Source organism: Coenobita brevimanus, chromosome 75 (assembly GCF_032717465.1).
Source record: "Coenobita brevimanus isolate Jiangsu-jjx chromosome 75, ASM3271746v2, whole genome shotgun sequence".
In the NCBI taxonomy this organism is placed as follows: Eukaryota; Metazoa; Arthropoda; class Malacostraca; order Decapoda; family Coenobitidae; genus Coenobita; species Coenobita brevimanus.
Genome location: NC_137028.1, coordinates 30,978,438 through 30,983,846, shown reverse-complemented (window position 1 = coordinate 30,983,846; position 5,409 = coordinate 30,978,438). Strand labels below are relative to the sequence as shown.

General features: G+C 41.9%; 1 non-coding gene across 1 annotated transcript; it reads left to right on the top strand.

Moving 5' to 3' along the window:
- The first annotated feature begins 3,168 nt into the window (after positions 1 to 3,168).
- LOC145408132 (5S ribosomal RNA) lies at positions 3,169 to 3,287 on the top strand. The gene has a single exon (XR_013898878.1). It is a non-coding gene; the product is annotated as a 5S ribosomal RNA (ribosomal RNA).
- Positions 3,288 to 5,409: the final 2,122 nt, after the last annotated feature.

The following is a 5,409-nucleotide window of genomic DNA, read 5'->3' as shown; positions in this document are numbered from 1 at the left end:
GAGCTGTGCTAAGGAGAGAAACATTCCTAGGAAATTGCCTTGAGAGCGACTTCATATTTCCCGCCACATTTGCTGCTGTTCCCGCGAGCGACCTACCCCCCTCCTTATCCGTGCCCACCAGTCACTTACCAGAATTCACGGAGTATATAAATATTTCATTGTATTTCCGAGGTTTAAGTAGGTTGGCTTATACATAATGTTGAAGTACTGACGTATAATTTACCTGTTGTTGTTTCAGTAAATAAAAAGTAACTCATAAAAACCCAAGCGGCTTTCATCATCTGGCATATCATTTCCTACTCTCTCTCTCTCAAGCGGTTTACATCACCGGCATAATATCCTCTCTCTCTCTCTCTCTCTCTCTCTCTCTCTCTCTCTCTCTCTCATTTGCCTATATTTCTCCGCCCCATTCATTCTTATCCTTCCTTTCTCCTCCCATTGTCCTGTCTTCCCTTCCTCCACGTTTTCCTTCCCTCCCTACATTCTTTACCTCTACCTCCATTCCCTCCTCATTCCATCATTCATTCCTCTATCTCTCTCTCTTGACTCCTTTACATTCCCCTTTCCTGTTCATTCTCACCAGATCTCCTAATTCCACCTCAGAATCTCTCATTCTAATCTATATCAATTCTTTATTCCTTTCTCCATCATTTGTCTTTCTCTCTCTCTTGTCTGCAGTCCAGGTATTTCCTTCTTTGATCTTTCCTCTCCTTTCATCCACTCACCTTCCTCCTTATCTCCATTCTTCACTCATAATTATCTAGTTCCTTTGCCTCGTCTTTCGGTCTCTATCATTTTATATATATTTCTTCTCTTTCATTCATTTCTCCAGTCTTCCGCTGTTTCTTTCCCTCTTCATAGTGTCTGTTTATTATTCTTTCTTTCCTTTTCTACCTCTTCATTCGTTTACCTTCTCCTGTCCTCCCTCCGTCTTGCTCTTTTTACCTTCTCAGTTTCTTTCTCTTTCTCCTTTCCTTTTATTTCTTAATTATAAATCTCACCAATTTTCTTGTCTTCTTTCATTACAGAGAGAGAGAGAGAGAGAGAGAGAGAAATGGCTCAATGTCATAGAGAGAGAGAGACGCAAGCATGAAAGAAAGCGGTTCTTTGTGAGGGGCGTTGTATCTCAGGTTTAAAGGAAAAGAATTGCGTGCATGTGAGTGGCATTTCACAGCCTCGGACACTAGCCTCTTTTCCGTCGTGTGTGTGTGTAGAGTGAGGTTAATTGAGTGCGCTTGCTGAGAAAGTGAGAGGTCGTGGTGAGGTTTTAGGTCGTGGTGAGGATGTGGGTAGTAATAATAATAATAATAATGATGATGACGATTATCGGTTTATTTATTCATTGCAGCCAGTGGCTGAAAATACACAAGTGCTTAATCTAGCATCTTAACCGAAGAGGTTTGACAGGCTGGCCCTGTCTGCTCCTGAGGAGCGCCGATACACTACCAAGCCTCTCGGAGGCTGGAATGAGGCGTAGGCACAAGGGGAGAGACCGCCTAATCTTTACCCTGCTGAGTTTCGAACCTCTGTAGGTCTTCCACCACGCGCACATTGAGCTACACCTGACAGGTGAGAGCTCACCTCACCCACTCAAATAGCGCGGTCTGAGCAGGGTTCGAACTCGGGTCATCTGAACTGGAGTCGAGTGCTCTATCAAGTGCGCCACCAGGTGCTACGTGAGTGTGTGTGTGTGTGTGTGTGTGTGTGTGTGTGTGTGTGTGAGAGAGAGAGAGAGAGAGAGAGAGAGAGAGAGAGAGAGAGAGAGAGAGAGAGAGAGAGAGGCTAACGGCAGACCCTAATTTTAACCACAGTCAGACTAAGAATAATTCAGGTGTTTGAATGTGATATGAAACGTAATCACCAAAGGTCCTCACGACTCAGAAAGTAATCGAACTTTTCATAGAACTTAAATTGCATTTATCACAAAAACTGCAATGTTACATTAGGCAATATAATGATCCTCTCACTCAACGACATAGGTACAGTCTCCTGCAAAAGTTTCGTTCCACATTCTGAAGCGTAGTAATCCTATAACACTGGAAAATTATAGGGAAAATTGTATGCATTTCTTATAATCTACTTGGCTGGTTAAACTCTTATTTTTCACTAACCCTTTCGTTTTACCTATTAAACAGTGTTATGAGTTAGTGTAGGGAAGGAGTGATGGAACTTTCATATTCAACTGTAATTGCCAGAAAATGAAAGATACACACAATAGAGAAACACCAAGAACACTAGAATTACTTTACACATGATGCTCAAATTTGTTTTTAATTAACCAGATGTGCAGTACGACCCTGTTATATGATAAAAATCGTATAGAGACATTTATTTAATAGCGTGGTTTTAAGGTTATGGGGCTGTACAGCTGGCGTCACTCCCGCGGGGAACACTTAGCTTTGCCAGTCCTTTATCAATCGGGGTTCTGAATTCCAAACCATAGGGAAGATTCGTCAGCAAGATTCGGAGCGCCCACAAAGAAAGGAAGAAGAAAAAGACGGTGCAGGGGGAAGAGGTTCCGTGTGTGTGTGTGTGTGTGTGTGTGTGTGTGTGTGTGTGTGTGCGGGCGGGCGGGCGTGTGTGAATGGGGTAAGATTATACTACCTGCCCAACCACTTAAGAGTTAAGGGTTAATTTCGTAAATTAAGTTTATCAAGCTTCCACACACTTTCCCTCTTCATCTTATGTTTTACCTGCCCCCTGCCACCATCCCTCCCCTTCACCCCCAAACCTGCCTCCTAAACACACACACACACACACACACACACACACACACACACACACACACACACACACACACACACACACACAGCAACCTGTTTACCCTACACCGCGTTTTTCCTCTTCCCTCCAGTCACCACCAGGCATCCCTAATCTTGTTGACGAATCCTTCCAGTGCTTCCCAATTCAGGCCTCGCAATGAGACTGGATTGGCAATGCTGTGTTCCTCATGGGAGTGGAGCCAAGTGAACCTTAACTGTTTTTTATTTTTATTTTCTTATGCTTTAACACTGATGAATATTACTACTATTCGTCACTGCCGTGGTGGAGTAGTGGCTGAGGTCTCAGTCTGCTAATCCAGAGGACCCTGGCTCGGATCTCTGTGCTAGTGATGATTTTCCTCAAACTCAGGTAGCCCCTTAGCTTACCTGCCCTAATAGGTACCTTTGTAACGGCCATACCACATTGAGTACACCGCTTCCCGTCCGATCAGCGAAGTTAAGCAACGTTGGGTCTGGTTAGTACTTGGATGGGTGACCGCCTGGGAACACCAGATGCTGTTGGCATCCCTACGTCAAGTGGGGTTGGTGGAGGATTAGTGCCCCTCCCTGTAAAACAATTAACTCTAAGCCCTTGGCCACCCTGTCTGGGATACATGGCGTCTGGCGATGAATGAATGATGAATGATAATAATAAAAATAATAATAATCTTAGACTAGAATAGCAAACACACACACACACACACACACACGGCCATTTCCAATTGTAACTATCAAGGTCCTTTATGGGTGAAATAATGGGCAACGAGAATCTGATCTGTCGATTCACCTGTTCTAAAAGGAATATCAAAACTCATTATACACCTTTTCTAACAGTGTTGACACAAACTGCATTACGTGCAGGGACTATTACACTTCAGTTTGTCAGCAATTTTACAAAACATTCTGCTGAACTAAGGAACTAAAATTTAACCTCTATGGCAGGAGTGAGGAACATCCGGCCTCCGGGCCGTATAAGGCCTGCAAGACCATTTGATCAGGTCCGCGAAGCATTTCTTACCGGTAAATGCAATTTCATAAACTCATGAACGAATATATATATATATTATATATATCTATATATATATATATATATATATATATGATATATATCTGTATGGCCCGCGAATGATGTTAAAAATATCCTAATGGGCCTTAATAGGAGAAAGGTTCCTCACCCCTGCTTTATGGTCACATACTTTCATAATATCCTAATGGGCCTTAATAGGAGAAAGGTTCCTCACCCCTGCTTTATGGTCACATACTTTCATCCCGTGTTAAATATAATCGCCTATTCTGTCCACTTTAATTAGGCTTACAATTGTCATCCATCTTGAAGGCTGAGTTGAAACTAGGGATCAAAACTAAAATAAGAGCAACTCGAGACTGCAAACCTCTGCCAAGGCATTATTTATCGAGTCAGAAGCAAAAATTTTGAAACTGTCACTAACCGGCAATGGTAAGAATCCTTTAAATACTTCCTGGACCGGGATGATGATCCGTATAACCACCAGAATCAAAAGAACTGTTCCTTGGGCCATACCCTACCCCTCCAAAAAGTTTCAGCAAAGTCCGTTCATAACTTCTTGAGTAATCTTGCTAACAGGGAAGCAGACAAACAGACAAACCAACACCAGCAAAAACATAACCTCCTTGGTGGAGGTAAAAATGGTGCAAGTCACGAATGAGTTCTATGGAAAGGATTTCGAGTCAGAGTACTGTCTTATTCCGCCACTGAGCTACGTGAAAAAAAAAAAATGGAAAACAACGAAAATCTCCACCAATATAAAATGAACACAGAAGCAGAAAAATTACACAGAAAAAAATATCCTCTGACTTATGGCTTTATCGAAGGCTCTATCCATCGCCCCCAGTTTGGAAAGTCTATAATAAGCTGAGGAAAATCGTCTGAAGAGAGGGAATAAAAATCGTCATGGGGCTAAAAGGGTTAATGATAAATAATAAAGCCGACTATGAAAGTATGGGGAATTCTTAAGGAAGATTATGTACAAATTATTTAACTAACACCTGTTCAGTTTCTCCACCTGTGTTGTTTGATCAGAAAAAAAAAAAAAAAACTAGTCAGTGAATGCAGGTTATAAACATGCGACTCCAAACAGAAGATAATGTGTGTGTGTGTGTGTGTGTGTGTGTGTGTGTGTGTGTGTGTGTGTGTTGGAAGCTCAGTTTATCTGCCTATATACCTTTCTATTTTTGTGTAGGTACTTCTCTTGCTGTCTATCGGTCAGTTTACCTGTGTATCAGTCTATCTGCCTATCCATTTATCTATTTGTCAGTGAATCTATCTACCTATCAAACTAACTGTCTTTTTATCAGTCTGTCTTTAGCTACATGTCTTTCGACGCATGTATGTATGTGTGTATGTCTATCTGTCTGCCTATCTACTAATCTATTTGAATGTTTAGCTATATTTCTGCCTATTTACCAGTCTATCTATCTATCTACCTTTCTATCTATCGATTTTGGGGATATGGACTATGCCTAACATCCCAGGGTCTCTATTTACTGTGGTCCTGAAAATTGAGTCGATTCTATACTGTGTGTGTGTGTGTGTGTGTGTGTCCCATCTGTCTGTCTCTCTGCTCTTCTTTGCCTGTGTTTCCGTCATCTGTGTATGTGTGTCGATATC